General features: G+C 40.2%; 1 protein-coding gene across 10 annotated transcripts in view; it reads right to left on the bottom strand.

Annotated features, from left to right (window-relative positions):
* Positions 1 to 12,853, bottom strand: part of EYA4 (EYA transcriptional coactivator and phosphatase 4) — a 289,717-nt gene extending 276,864 nt beyond the window's left edge. For all 10 annotated transcript variants that reach the window (XM_034962872.3, XM_055114130.2, XM_057302596.2 and 7 more), the window contains exon 1: positions 11,852 to 12,853. The gene's annotated coding sequence lies outside the window, so the exon portion shown is untranslated. The remainder of the gene's footprint in view (positions 1 to 11,851) is intronic.
* Positions 12,854 to 14,387: the final 1,534 nt, after the last annotated feature.

The raw sequence follows: 14,387 nt of genomic DNA, 5'->3' as shown, positions 1-14,387 counted from the left end.
AAGGGTGGTGAGAATACGCCAGGGAGAAAAAAGGAAGTGACTGATGGCATTATAAGAAATAAAACGTTCATAAGTAAGTCTTACCACATTAGGACCCACTATACAAAGAATCAACCTGAGAAAGGAGATATGTGACTTGAATACTCTGCGGGGTTCCTTGATTTATGAACCCAGGAAGTGCTCATTTGGAAAAATAGAACCTCTGGGTTTTTGGCCGTTCTCCGTAACTAAAGGGCTACTAGGCTTCCCGTTCAATATCTGGCATAAAGTGCCTGGATGGACCTGTGGTTCGCTGTGCCTTCTTTGGACTTCCTGTCCATGAATGAAGCAGAACTCTCCTCCACTATCTGTGATTTAAACCCCTGTCTCAAATTCTCCGCAACACTCCCCGAGAACGGCCTCCACCTGTCATTGGGTTGCCCAGCACCCACTTTATCTCTCTGCTAACAAGGAGCTATGCAGGGTCCTTCTCCACCTAGGAAACAGAAAAATATTTTGGTCAAACACAGTATGCTGTATTTGCAGCCACTTTGCCACCTAAGCACACATTTCAAAATTAAAGCACAAATCAAAGGAAGTGAGAGAGAGAGAGAGTGAGAATGTATGTGTGTGTGTGTGTGTGTGTGTGTGTGTGTGTGTGTGTGTTTTCAAGTACCTCTACCCTACCTACTTAGGCATCAATTAGTAAATGATGTGAAATCTCCAGGTTAGTCTGACTGCTTCCATGATTATCTACCTAATACAATTAAAGTACAACCACTAAATTAGACAATGCGTAAGTGTGGAATTTCAAGTATCTTTGCAATTTCTAATAAGATAAAAATTATCTACTGTTTAGAACTCTTAAGAAAATTAGTCTGATTATATATTTATAATATTAATGTTTCATATTTCAGAATAATTTTGAAATTCAACCCAAAACTCATATGGGAAAAGTTATCCTCTCTCACTTTATGTGAACATTATTGTTCCCATTTTGTTCTTTTCAAGTGATTTTTGAAATGTGTTTCATATATGCTTAAATTATGTAAGGGTGGTGCCCAAACAACAGTCGAATTTACTTACATCAATTATATATCATTTCATAGATAAAATGTATTGGTCAACATCAAACCCATAGAATGAGAACTTAAAAGTTTGGATCTGAGAATTCACAAAAGAGAGTTTTTACATGTAATATATTTATTTTTACTTTCTTCTAGCTGTACAAATGTTATTAACTCAAGATCTTGAACTTGCGGTTACAACTGAAAGCTACACATAATTCTTTTGAAAATTTCTCATTACAAATAAACAAATAATTTAACTCACTAAGTATTTTAATCTTGAGCAGTTGTGATTATCAGTAACTTTACCTTTTCTAACACTACAAACTAAATAAAATAAAAGTTTCTTATTACTGAATATTTACCCACAGAAATGGAAAGGCAATGGTCATTATTTAAAAATAAATCCAAAGTATCTACTGACAAATAACTGGAAGAAAAGACACATAGATGATTCAAATAAATATTTACTTCCTACATACTCTCTCTCAGGTATTCTGTTACTCCCACTCACATATTATTTCCAGAAAAGGAAAATATGCTGGAGATGGTCAATCTGTGTGAAGCGTATCTGTAAATCCCCTCTGTGCAAAGTTAATCTATCAACACAGACTAATGAGAATTGTTTGACTTCATGTTTAAACTTGGGAGGAAGGTATTAGGATTCTCCACACTTGACTGGAAATAGAATAATCCTCTTATGCAGAGCCCTGGGAGTTTTTTGACTATATCAAATGATATTAAGATCTGCTTAGGTTATGGGTTCTCAAGAAGAGGCAATTTTGCTCCCAGAGATCACCTGACAATGTCTGGAGACTCCATCATTACCAGGGGAGGGAGGGTCCCTGGCATCCAGCGATGCCACTAAGCATCCTACCAGGCACAGGACAGTATCCCCTGAATAAATTATCCAGCCCAAAATGTCAATAACCAGAGCTTGAAAAACTCTTATTTAAATATACTGAAGAATTCAGGTACAACATTATCATTTTTAAAACTATACAGATACACCTGGTAGCAGTTCCAGATAAGCTGTAAAAATGAGACCTTGACAATTAATATTTTAACTTTCCTTTTTCCTTCAGCCCCATCCTGCCACATAGCCATTATATCTGAATCCAAGGACCAAGTGATAAATTCTGTAAGTAGAGGTACTAATTACCTCCTACTGTCTCTCTAAAGGTAAGAATCATAGCAATATGTAAAGCTACCTTTTAAAAAGTTTACATTGAGTTCATCAGGCCCACTGACTATTGAAAATTATACAAATTCTCATAATTGGTACCTTACGGCTGAAAAAAAAGCAACTGAGGAAACTTAAATATTGGCTATAAAGTACTACCATTATACAACGTGCTTATAATTGCTTAAAGTAGTTAAGGAACCACACAGATGAAAGCTCTAAAACAATCTAGATTACTGTATGCGGAAACATTTACTAAAAGAAATATTACTGCACAACATAAATGGCCAATGCCAACTGTTGAGCACCTATAGTGTCTTCTCTTAAGGCTCCAAATACCACCTCAGATTTGCCAAGATGACCCACAGTATCTAATTTATACTTGGACTACTGGACACTCCATTTATGGTCACCAATCCATAGCCCCCCAAAAAAGACCTTCAGCTCTAAATATCTCTGGAACATTTGGGGGTAATCTAATGAAAGATACCCAATCATAGTAATAACAACTGATACTCATATCAAGCACTACTCTAAATATATTTACATATATTTACTCATTGAATTCTCATCAGAACCCCATGAGGCATGTTCTGTTACACATGAGAAACTGAAGCAAAATCTGTTTCAGTAATGTGTTTGATGTTACAAACTCGTCAATGTTAGAGCTGAGGTCTGAACCCAAGTGCCTGGCTCCATATTCTTCTTCTTTTTTATTTATTTATTTTTGAGATGGAGTCTCACTCTGTTGTCCAGGCTGGAGTGCAATGGTGCAATCTCAGCTCACTGCAACCTCTGCCTTCTGGGTTCAAGTGATTCTCCTGCCTCAGCCTCCCGAGTAGCTGGGATTACAGGCGCCTACCACCACGCCCAGCTAATTTTTGTATTTTTAGTAGAGACGGGGTTTTGCCATTTTGGTCAGGCTGGTCTCGAACTCCTGACTTCAGGTGATCCATCCTCCTCGGCCTCCCAAAGTGCTGGGATTACAAGTGTGAGCCACCGCGCCCAGCCCCCATATTCTTTCTACTTACTCACTGTGCTATAAGAACTGAGTCTCTCAGATTTCAAGTACTATGAAATTACCGTATCTCCAGAGATTTTCAGGATCCTTGGCTTATCCACCAGATCACTGACTTCCCAGTGGTAAGAAATAAACACATTTCTACATTCACGTATACATACATATAACCTAGGCCTGGATTCACAGCTGCAATTCTACTGGGTTTATACCAAAACCCCCTGAGGTTGTTATTGAGGTAGTCCCACCTTGTAATGGTCACTGCCCTTCTCACTGTTCCCAGTCTCAAGGAGGGGATGCTCAGTGTCACAATCTCTGCTCTCATTCCCAGTACCTCTACTCATTCATTCAATGGGAATATAACAACTACCTACTGACTGTATGTCCAGCAGTGCACTGTGCATTAGCAATACAGAAATGACAAATACAGCTAATCCTTCCAGTAAATTCTCAGCTTAAAGCAGGATTTAGACTAATGTAATCTATTACATTTCAATGTGGCAAGGGCTATGTTAAATGTAGAAGCTGGATGCTTTGGGAGTAACGAGAAAGAAACGTCCAACTCAGACTCTGGAGGTCAGAGGAACTTATCAGAGGAGCTAACATTTTGCACCTTAAGTATTGAAAAAGCAGTAGAAAAGATATTTGCAGGGGGAGAGGGGCGATGTTTTCCAGAGAAAAAGCATTCCACGCACAAAGAAATGAAGTGGAAATGTCCAAGGTGTATTTGAGAACTGCAGTTTTCCATACAGCTGGAAAAGAGAGTTGTTGTGAGTGGGGAGTAAGAGATGAGAAGAGCAACCTGAGCAAGGTTCTCAGTATGAAGGGTTATCTTCCCTGCAGAGAATTTTGGAATTTGCCCTATAGGCAGCAGGCAAATTTTTTAAGGAATTTTAAGTCCAGGAGGGACCTCATAAAAATCATGAACAAATGTGGTTGAATATATTAGGGATGTGAGAGAGTGTTAGAGACAGCTCCAACACAGTCCAGAATGGGCCCCCAGGAGAGGCATCAAGATATTATAACTATATTTGTTATGACAACGTTAATACGAACAAGTGTGTATAGGACAATTGTCCACCTAAAGCTAATTTGAATACCTGAGGATTAGACCTGTGACCTTGGTTACAATGATTCTCTCTCTAAATATTCCTGGGAATGGTATGTAAAAATACAAGAACACAATAAAAGCTCCAAAGTCTTCAAAGCCATGCAGAGTAGAAAAGAAATCTATCCATCCCACTCTACTTTTGCAAGTCTTCAGCAACACTGATAAGGAAAAAGCATTTAACAAGCATTTACCAAGTACCCACAACTTTGCTAACCATTTTCATGAATGAAACCTTTAAAAACTAAAGTCAACAATTAAGGGAAAAAACTAGACCTAAATTAAAATTCTTCATGAGTCAACTAAGAAAAATAACAGTACCATCATCTTATCAACTAAAGTTAATGCAAAAACAAAAAACAAACAAAATAAAACAGTAGAATTGCGTTCTTGACAGGTTTATTGAGGTTTGCATGCTTAAGTTACCTACTAGAAGCATTGTTTTAGATTACTGGAAAACCTGCAAAAGGAAATCTGAATGTGATTCACCTACAACGTCATTAAATTTAGCAAGAATGACTTGAGTCATAACCGCACGTGAATATACATTTGCATTCAAATGTAAGAGAAAAGAATTAGGTAATGTAGAGATCTGCTGATTCCCCCAAGTCATCATCACTTTCAACATACTGAAAACATTAAGTTAGAAATATTCAATCTCTTAATCAGAACATTCGGTTCTTTTCAAATCTTTTAACATTAGGGAGTTCAAAGTCAGAGGTGAAATGTAATGAATAGATCACTCCGTTGGGTATATGCAGAGGTCTGTGAATTGTATATATGACCTTGTGCATAATGAGCCCTCCCGGTATGTGGTACACCTACTTGATTAGGGATAGAATTTCAAACTCTGTACTGTTGCTTTTGTGAGTAGAATTAAACTTAATGGCACATGAATGTAAATTTTTATGATTTAATTGTAGTCTTTCACAAGAAATGTCCCTTTCATTTTAAAAAGAAAGGGGGAAAGGATAACAGAAATAGTAGCAATAATTTACGTGAAAATCTAAAGTCATGTCAAGTTAGGCCACTGCTGGTGTTTCTTCTTAAAGTCTTTAAAGGAGGAAAGATGTTCTAATTAATAAAGTCAACCTTTGCAGGTACAAGTCCTTTGTGCCTCATTCAGACCTGTAACTACACATAGGGAACATTTTGATCAGTTTTAATTTTCTCAGTGCTAAATCGAATTTGAAGACTGGTTAATACGGATACTCAAATTATAGAAGGGAGAGTAGACACAGCTTTCTGCTGATATATCACACTGGGAGATATTTTACCGTATCTGACAGTCTGTTTTTTAGTGATGCTACATGAACATGTTAGAGCAGGTACTCTGAATTAACCCCTTTTGTCAGAAGACTTGAATTTTTTTGCAGCAGTTTCCATACATTGAAGACAGAGAGAACTCCAGAGGCGGCGGCCACCGTGAGAGGGTACTGTTGGTGAGTCATTCTCAGGCCACCTACATCCTGCTTCACCTAGAGCAGTGGCACATTTCTCTACTGGGCATATCATCAGTTTCCATTTAAATGAAAGGATCCGTGGCTGAGTATATAAGTAAATAAAAAAATGAAAACCACTGCTTCAGTGGAAAAATACTATAAAATTGTAAAACAGGTTATTAACAGCGAAAGTATTTACCTACAGAAAACCTTACACATGCGATAACCAGATAAATTGAATGTATTTCCAAAATATGGGCAGCTCCATTATAATTTAAACCTGCCTCCAGAAGTCCATCATGCACTCTTTAACTCTTCAAGCCTTATTAGTTGGTTCAACATAAATGTGCAGATTTGAGATTCAAAACCAGCATTAAAACAACAAAAAACAAAAACAAAGAAAATACAAAGTTGATAACATTTAACCAATTTGGATAAGGCTTGAAAAGCAAAGGAAGATTCCACATGTTAGTTAAATATTTAAAAGATCTGGTCATAAGTTCTTGATAATTGGGAAACATTACAAAATATAGCATTTCTCCAAATTCAGTCATTTGCTGTCCAGCCTTCATGACTGTGGTTATTTAGGCCATATTCTTGTTCACTGTTACTTAATACGTTTCTTCAGATACTTAATTTTTTTTCTTTGACTTCAATACTTTTTTTGGTCTTGTCTCAAACAATATTGCCCATGAAGTTACAGGTTTAATACAAAATTTAACAAATTTTTCTAATATCTAGTTATCCTTACATAAAATATAAGTATTATTAAAACGAAATGTTCAGGTACCACCTAAAAATGGTGGTATATGACTGATGGAAGCAAGAGCCCAGCACACGCTTAAGGATAAGGGTGCTGGCCTCATACTGGGGAGTTAGGATCCTGGCTCCACTGTGCTGCATGACTGGGTCTCAGCTTCCTTATCTGTAAAATAGGAATAACAAAACTACCTAATTTACGGCATAGTTAAGAAGATTAAAATTAGCTAATCCATATAAATGCTTAAAACAGTGTTTTGCATGAAATTCCTGAGTAAATGCTAGCTATGATGTTATGATGGTGATAGTGATTAATATTATAGTAATAATGACAGCCAAATTGTAATTATCTAAAGACTACAGTGACCACTTTTATTTAAAAATACACTTTAGGATATAAATATACTCAAGAAAATATGCTCTCATATTTGACATCTACATTAATATATGCCTTGGTGATACAAAAGCTATTCCACATTGGTTTAATGCAATTTCACTTTGAAAATATTCATGTGATAATAGGAATCAGACTTTGCCTAAAAATTATAACCTAAATAAACTACCTGTGCAGAAAAAAAAAAAACTAAAAAATTCTAACACGATAGAACATATAGGTCTTTCTCCTACTGTCCAAAAGTACGTTAAAATAAATTTACTTACTGTATGTAAATAAAAGCTTTAAAAATATGAACATGCTGTATTAAAACATTTCATATTGGAAAAAAATGAGAATTTCTGGTAATTTAGAATGGTGTCTTTCTTCATCATCCATGCACTGAAATCTCAGGGTAAGAAAAGGGCCAGACCAACTCTGAAAGGTTTCAAATATCAAACTATACTATTGTGTCAGTACCCTAAGATCAATTAGCACCTTTCAATGACAAAAAAGGTTACAGTGAGACTCAGAGGTGCACTCTCTGAAACTGTCTCAAATCACTATATAAATGTGGTTTTGATAACACAAAATGGTTTCTATTTTAAATTAATCAGTTTCATCTCTTTTTCTGGAGGTGTGAAAGGGGTTAGGGGAGTAAGAATAGTGGTGTTCATTTTCAGTATCTCTTTACTAATAAAAAGATGGATGGAGAAACACTAAGAATGACAAATTTCAAGCGTAAAATGACATATCACCAAAGCATATATTAATGTACAGCTCCACAAGCAATATTGAGTGACAGTAATGTTTACAAAGTCTTCAAACCTCTTAAAAGCAATCAAAGTTGCTTGTACTTCTTTTGAATGTGTAACTCTTGTTCATTTTCTTCCACTTAAGTTCAAGCTAAATGACGCCAAGTTTGGCTCTAAAAATGATTTAATGACTATGCAGTGTCCCCTTCATTAAAACACATCTAACTATAAGATGCAGCATTACACATATTGCATCTCACCCATCTCCAGGGCAAATGCCTGAAACAGCATGTCATTTCTTAGTTTAGCAGGAAAAATTCATGAGAGAAGCAGGTACACTGCAATGCCACCCTATTCCCCTGGTGTTGATTTCCTTCACCTAGTAACCATTGTAATAAAATCCCCCCAACCTTATTTCTGAATATAATTAGTTTAAGATACTCTACAGGGAGGCACGTTATAAGAGTTTAGCATTTAGTACATGTAAGAATAATATCCACTTAGAAAAAGAAACTGTCAAGATTATATTCTCACTGAAAAAAGAAGAAGGTGTTTTGATAGAGGTTTGTTCAGCTCTTCAATGAGAGGATTCAAAACGTCTCCTACTTTTGATAGCACGCTTTTCTATTTATTTCTTAAATAAGTGATCTGAAATATTTACAACCAGACAGTACCTAATTTTAGGTTTTAAGTGCTTTAACAGCTCCATGAAATATGATCAGCAGCTGCAATACAGAACTATGGTGAATAAACTCCTTATAAAGAGGGGCCTGTTTTTACAGAATGTCCAGTGTTCTTGCATTTACCTAACAGAAAAAAATGATAATGAGAAAGCATAATACATACTTGCATTCTTAAATTACTTAACACTTAACTAAGTAGTGAAAAAGATTATCACCCCTCTTCTTGAAGTCTGTATAAAAACTGTGAGTTTTTGTGGGGCAAAATAAGTTTGATTATTTGAAAGTTAGAATGTGAACTTCCTAACATTCTAACTTTTTATAACAATAGTCATGGTCTTTCTGTCATTCTATCTTTCTAAAAATCCTAAAAAATATAATTCCAGTGCATAAAATTTTAAAATGAAATATCAAGCCATATAAATATATTTTTAGACACGACATCAGTCATTTAGAGCTTGCAACAGAGACTGAAAGCATGAAATTGGATACTCTACTTCCCGTGGCTATGTAAAATTTATTTACACCCCAAAGTACAACATAAATAAAAAGGAAACTCTTAGAAATGGAGTACTTGTTTTTCCTTTTTTTTTTTTTAACCCAAAGAGCCTTATTAAAAGAAAAAAAATAAATTATAGCAAAATGACAAGTAACTCATCTGCCAGTCACCCGTCAAAAAAGAAACTTCTATGCAATTTTTTTCTCCAGCTTCTAGAAACCCTCTGAAATTCAGCATCTATTTTTCTTAACAATTAATAATAATTATTATTCCTTTTTATACAATCACTCCTTTTTATACAAATCTTAAGATTTAAAAAATTTTAAAACTTAAGCCTACTACTTAAAAGAAGTGTTAATTGTGAATACATACATATATGTGAGACGTTTTATTTTGGAAATGAGAAATTCAATTTCAAATATTCGATAAATACTAATAAAAAGAAAACAACTGAGTAAATCTTATTTTAGTTATAATTGTGAACCAACCGGTAGTTACAATGGTCTTTAAATATTGAAACATACTATTTTCAGGAAATTTACAAAGGAAAACAGGCTTTTGAAAACCATATTGATTGTAGACCTTTACTTATTATGAAAGACAAGTACATATCCCTAATAATCAGAGAAAGGAGACATTTTCAACAAATCTAATTATGTTGCTTTCAAAGCTGTAGCTGTCAAAGGTTTTAACATTCTTGTACAGTCATTCCTAAATACGGGTTTAACTTTGAATGACTTACAACTTTTAATCAGGTGGAACAAACTATTTTTACGGTTTATAACAATAAATGTGGGTGTAGTTATGTCTGCTTTCGATATTGTTGCCATAAAAATCAGATTCTGGCAGTCTTGCTCCACACAAAACAATCTGTCTCTTGTTACTACTGCTTTTTGTTTCTTGGGATAATGTTATTTTTAAAAATACACAAATGTCTTTGAATGCAGTCTCCTAAAACGCTCCGTATCACGTATCAAATATTTTTGGGGGGGATTCTCTCCCCACCCCCTCTAGTTTTTGGTTCTTCAGGTTTAAGCTTGCCAATAATATTTTAAAAGACAAAAAAAAAAAAAAAAAAAAAAAAGGCACTGATTCTGCTTAAAACCAAACCGTACCCGGGAAAGGAATTCAAGTACAATCCTTTCCCTAAGGTTTTAAAAACAAAAACAACGCAACAAACAAAAAAACCATCGTCAACTTTCAATCCTGTCAGTCACCTACGTGTAAGTGAAACTTCAGAAGCTGTTGATGGGGAGCCCGCGGTTGTTAAACGCTCCTAAGACTCCCACCTAAATCCCGCAGGAGCCCGCACTGAAACTGACAAACACCCGAGGGTTCACAAAGTGGCCACAGAGGAGAAGAGGAACAAAATGCCATATTCCAGGAGATGTATTTCGCTCCAACAATTACGTTGATCCCAGGGTGCCAAGCCAAAAGGGGTAAGGGAGAAAGAAAACTGTTAAGTATGAGCCCTTAATGTGAAACCTAACCTGTTGGTTCTCTTAGGTATCAGATTTTGGAAGTGTCTGTAATGACAGCCAGGAAAGCAAACTAATGGCCAACGGCCCACTGGGTTTGAACACCGGACTCCTGTTACCTCCTCACAGATCAAGTACACAACACATACACACACACACACACACACACACGAAGTTGCTCCACGTGGAACTGCTCTGGAACCAAAACACACGCCCGGGCGCTATTCTGCACCTTGGCAGAAAGGGCAGAGGGACCTGCACCTTCCTCCCCTGCCCTCAGGTTAAGATTCATGAATGATTCTCTAGGCCCGCTCGGGATGGCGGGGAGAGGCGCAGGAGACGCGGTGAGAGAGGACAGTCTCCACACCACTCTCCCGCACACACTCTCACCCCAGGCGCAAATTCGTTGTCTTCATAGGAAGGAGAAAGAGGGGTGGTGGTGAAGGGAAACACTATCCTCCCAAGCAGGGAAGAGATGACAAAAATTAAATTGCGCTCTCTGCTTTCGCCCCAGCTCTGCCACCGGACTCGGTCCGCAAATTCCCTAATCGCTCCGAGCTGTTCAGAATCTCGCAAACAAAGGGAGAAAACTCTTTCAAGTGCTACCAAACGAAAGTTCGGGTTGCTGTGCGGCACAGAATAAAACAAGCACACACACGTCTACTTCCAAACCTCGCTTCACCACGCTAAAAATCCGAGCCATTTCAAGTTCCACTGCCTCCCCAGACCCAGCAGGCTTGGAAGGAGAGAAAAACCTGCTCTACCCAGCCAGGTCCCTTCCTTTGGAGAAGTTATAGCCTTCCATGGCACCCGCTACTCGAGCCAATGAACGCGACTGCTCTGACAAGGCGCCTCTAATTTCACCGACCCTGGCAAACTGCAGGAGACATTCAGTCCACGCCACATAAAAACTATTAAAGTGGGATCGCCGCAGTTGAAAAGCCCGATCAGTGCCTGGAGATTAGAACGCGAGCCTTTAAAGTACACACGCACCCGGCACCGGGAAAGCCCAGGTGCCTGTGACCCTCCGAAGGACTCTGGGTCAGCATCCTCGCGCCTGGACCATCTAGGGGGTCATCAGAAAGTAATACACGTCATAAGAAAGATGTGGGGGAGACCCCGATGCTCGCGCCTCTGCCAGGTGGAGGCGGGGTGCAGGTAGAAGCCGCGCGCTGGACTGCTGGATGAACTCCGTTACGCGCAGGCTCCGCGCCGACCCCGGAAGGGACAGGCAGGCTCGGAAGGGACCCTTGGGGCTTGGGGACGTCTTCTAGGGCAGAGAGCACCGCTGCGGTCCGAGCGGCCCGGGCCCTCAGGCGTGGGGCACCCGGCCTCCAAGCGCCCCCCGGGGACGCAGGCGCCCACGCACCGTCCAGCTGCGCGTCCTCAGTACCCAGCGCTCGGCGTCCCCGGCGGAGCCTCGCGCACTTTCCCGGAAAGTTTGGGGGTTCTCTCAACTCAGGCTCCCCCGGGAGCCCTGGGGCGGGGGTTGGAAGAAGGGGTCACTCACCTCGTCGCCCGGTCCGCCTCGGGTTCCCGAAGTGTCTGTCCCAGCCGCGGTTCAGTGCGTCCGTAATTAAGTATTTATTCTCGTTCCTTCCAGTGTCGAAGTTTCCCCTTCGCGCTGTGCCTCTGGTGAAAACAGGACATCCCCTTCGGCCACCCCACAACAAATAGCGTACACAAGCGGGGGAGAAGCGGGGCGGAGGGAGAAGCCGGCTCCGAGGGGGAGGAGGAAAGGAGAGGAGCCAAAACTCCGGACTGCGACAGGGGGGAAAGGAGAAGAAAAGAAAATGAGAGAGCGCGCCCAGCCGCCGCAGTCGTCACTCCCCAGCTTTTCCCGCAGCTCTTTCCCCCTCTCTAAGGCAGCGACAACTTCACGTGGACAGGATGGAAGTTTTGCGCGGAAGCCGGGAACGGCCGGAGCGTGCGCCGCGCTGCGGGCAGCCTCGCACTTGCGCAGGGAGGTGGGGCGGGGGCGACGTCGCCACCGGCTACTGCGGGCTCGTGAGGCCGCCGGGGGCCTCGGGGGAGGCCGCCAGGGACGCGGGGAGCGGTGGCGCGCGGGGGACCCACTCCGTTTTTATTTGACCTCGGGTGACTGCCTATTGTCATGGTTTGCGATCTCGCGTGGGGACCGCCCAGGGCCTCGGGGCCCTGGATGTCCCGGGTGGCGCCGCCGTAATCTCCGTGCCCTCCGCGCCGCCCCCACCCCGCCCCCACCCGGGCCGACTCGAGCGGCTGCAGCCTCCAGGCTGAGGGGAGGGACCCGCGACCGCGCTCTCCTCCCTGGGCCGGAGAGCCACTGTCGATCCCCACCTGCTTCTGTGGGGCAGCCCCCGGAATTGCCTGGAACTCTCTCGCTACCCAGTTCCCCTGTGCAGGCCACTGCGGGCCCCCTGCCGGACTCCTTTCCACTTACCCCAAGGGAGGAGACAGAAGGGACTTCGCCTACTTGCAACAACGTGAAATAAAAACCAACCCAGACCAGATTGGGGCGCTTTTTCTGACGGGATGAAATACCCTTTTCCGTGGAGATATATGTTATGAAGGACTAAGCGGTCTGGGGATAGGCTGTGCTGGGAAGGGCCTGGGCCCCTTCCAGTGCTGCTGGGTGCAGGTATAGGCATCCGTCCCAGACGCCCAAAGGTCAGGCAGCAACGACTTACTTCCAAGGCGGCGTCAGAGCTTCTCTAGGCACATTGCTGAAATGACATTTCGTGTCTAAGCCTTCTGTGCATGCATTACGCACCTACATAGGATTTACGATTTTATACCCACACGTGTGTATGCCACAACCAGGGGACACAGCAAAGGTAGACGGAATAAACAATCCATAAATTTTGCATCCATTTAATCACCTCTTCCAAAAACCTATTATCTATTTTAGCGGCACCTTCTCTGTCATATTGATAATAAATGTTTTAATTTATTGATAAATCACTGAGTGTCAATCATTGTATTGGTCACTTATGGTACATGAGTTCATTTAACTTCCATGACAACTCTACGGTGGTCATTATTAAGCCGGTATAAAAGATGAGGAAACCAAAGCCCAAAGAATCATGAGTGACTTTTCCAAAGACAAATCCAGTGGTCTCTAATCACAAAGCCTATGATACAACAACCTCTACATTACCTTAGGTGTGGTCTAAGAGATTACAGATTAATCCGTAGAAATTACTCCCATTCAAAGAAAGTTTAGTTTTAATATATTCACTAAGTTACGTTCTGAAAAAGGTTCAGAAAAAAGATTTCATCCTCTACTTTAGGTTGGTCTTATGCAACTGATACGAGCACTGTCCAATTCAAAAGCAGTATCAACCCTGAATACTTATGGTTACAATTTATTTTTTAATGAGTGGGGAATTATCTACAATGCTTAAGAGGCTCTAGAAAAGGTGGTGTTGTAAATTTAAAATGATAAAGGCAGTCGTTGCTGCTCTCATCACTTACTGGGTGTTCTTTCCTGCAGATTTATTTTGGAGGGTGTAGGCATTGCCAGGCATAATGTTTCCTTTTCTGGTTCTCAAGGTAGAAAGGGTTCTGGCAGTGGGGTTGGCACAAAGGGGATTTGGAGCATGGTTGAGAGCACATTCTGGCCTAACCAGGAATGCCAGTTAATATACACTGGAGAAAAAAATATGAATGGACAGATTTAATTAATTTTGCAGATTTATTTTCTCCATTTCACATGTGAGAAAACTAAGGGCTCAGAATTTTTAGAAGCTTGCTAATAAATGGCAGACCTGAGTTTCAAGCCAGCCTTTATTTAAGTCCACTCTTAGTCACTGTGATGCTATTATTAGTATTAATGGTATTCAGAAAAATAGTAATTCTTTTAAATATGTAATATGTTACAAGCCAAATATGCAATTTAAATGTTTTGTGAATCATAGTGTCTAAGAATGTTCTGTGGCTATAGCAAATATCATGTAAGGATTAAGTACAATGATGAATTTAATACTGTCCTCAAAAGGCAACAACATTTTGAATTTCATTTTGGCATAAAACATTATGTGCTAGTTTCACCTACAAATAAAGGT

The sequence above is a fragment of the Pan paniscus genome, chromosome 5 (assembly GCF_029289425.2).
Source record: "Pan paniscus chromosome 5, NHGRI_mPanPan1-v2.0_pri, whole genome shotgun sequence".
In the NCBI taxonomy this organism is placed as follows: Eukaryota; Metazoa; Chordata; class Mammalia; order Primates; family Hominidae; genus Pan; species Pan paniscus.
Note: the sequence above shows the minus strand (reverse complement) of the source record. Positions and strands in the feature narration are given on the sequence as shown.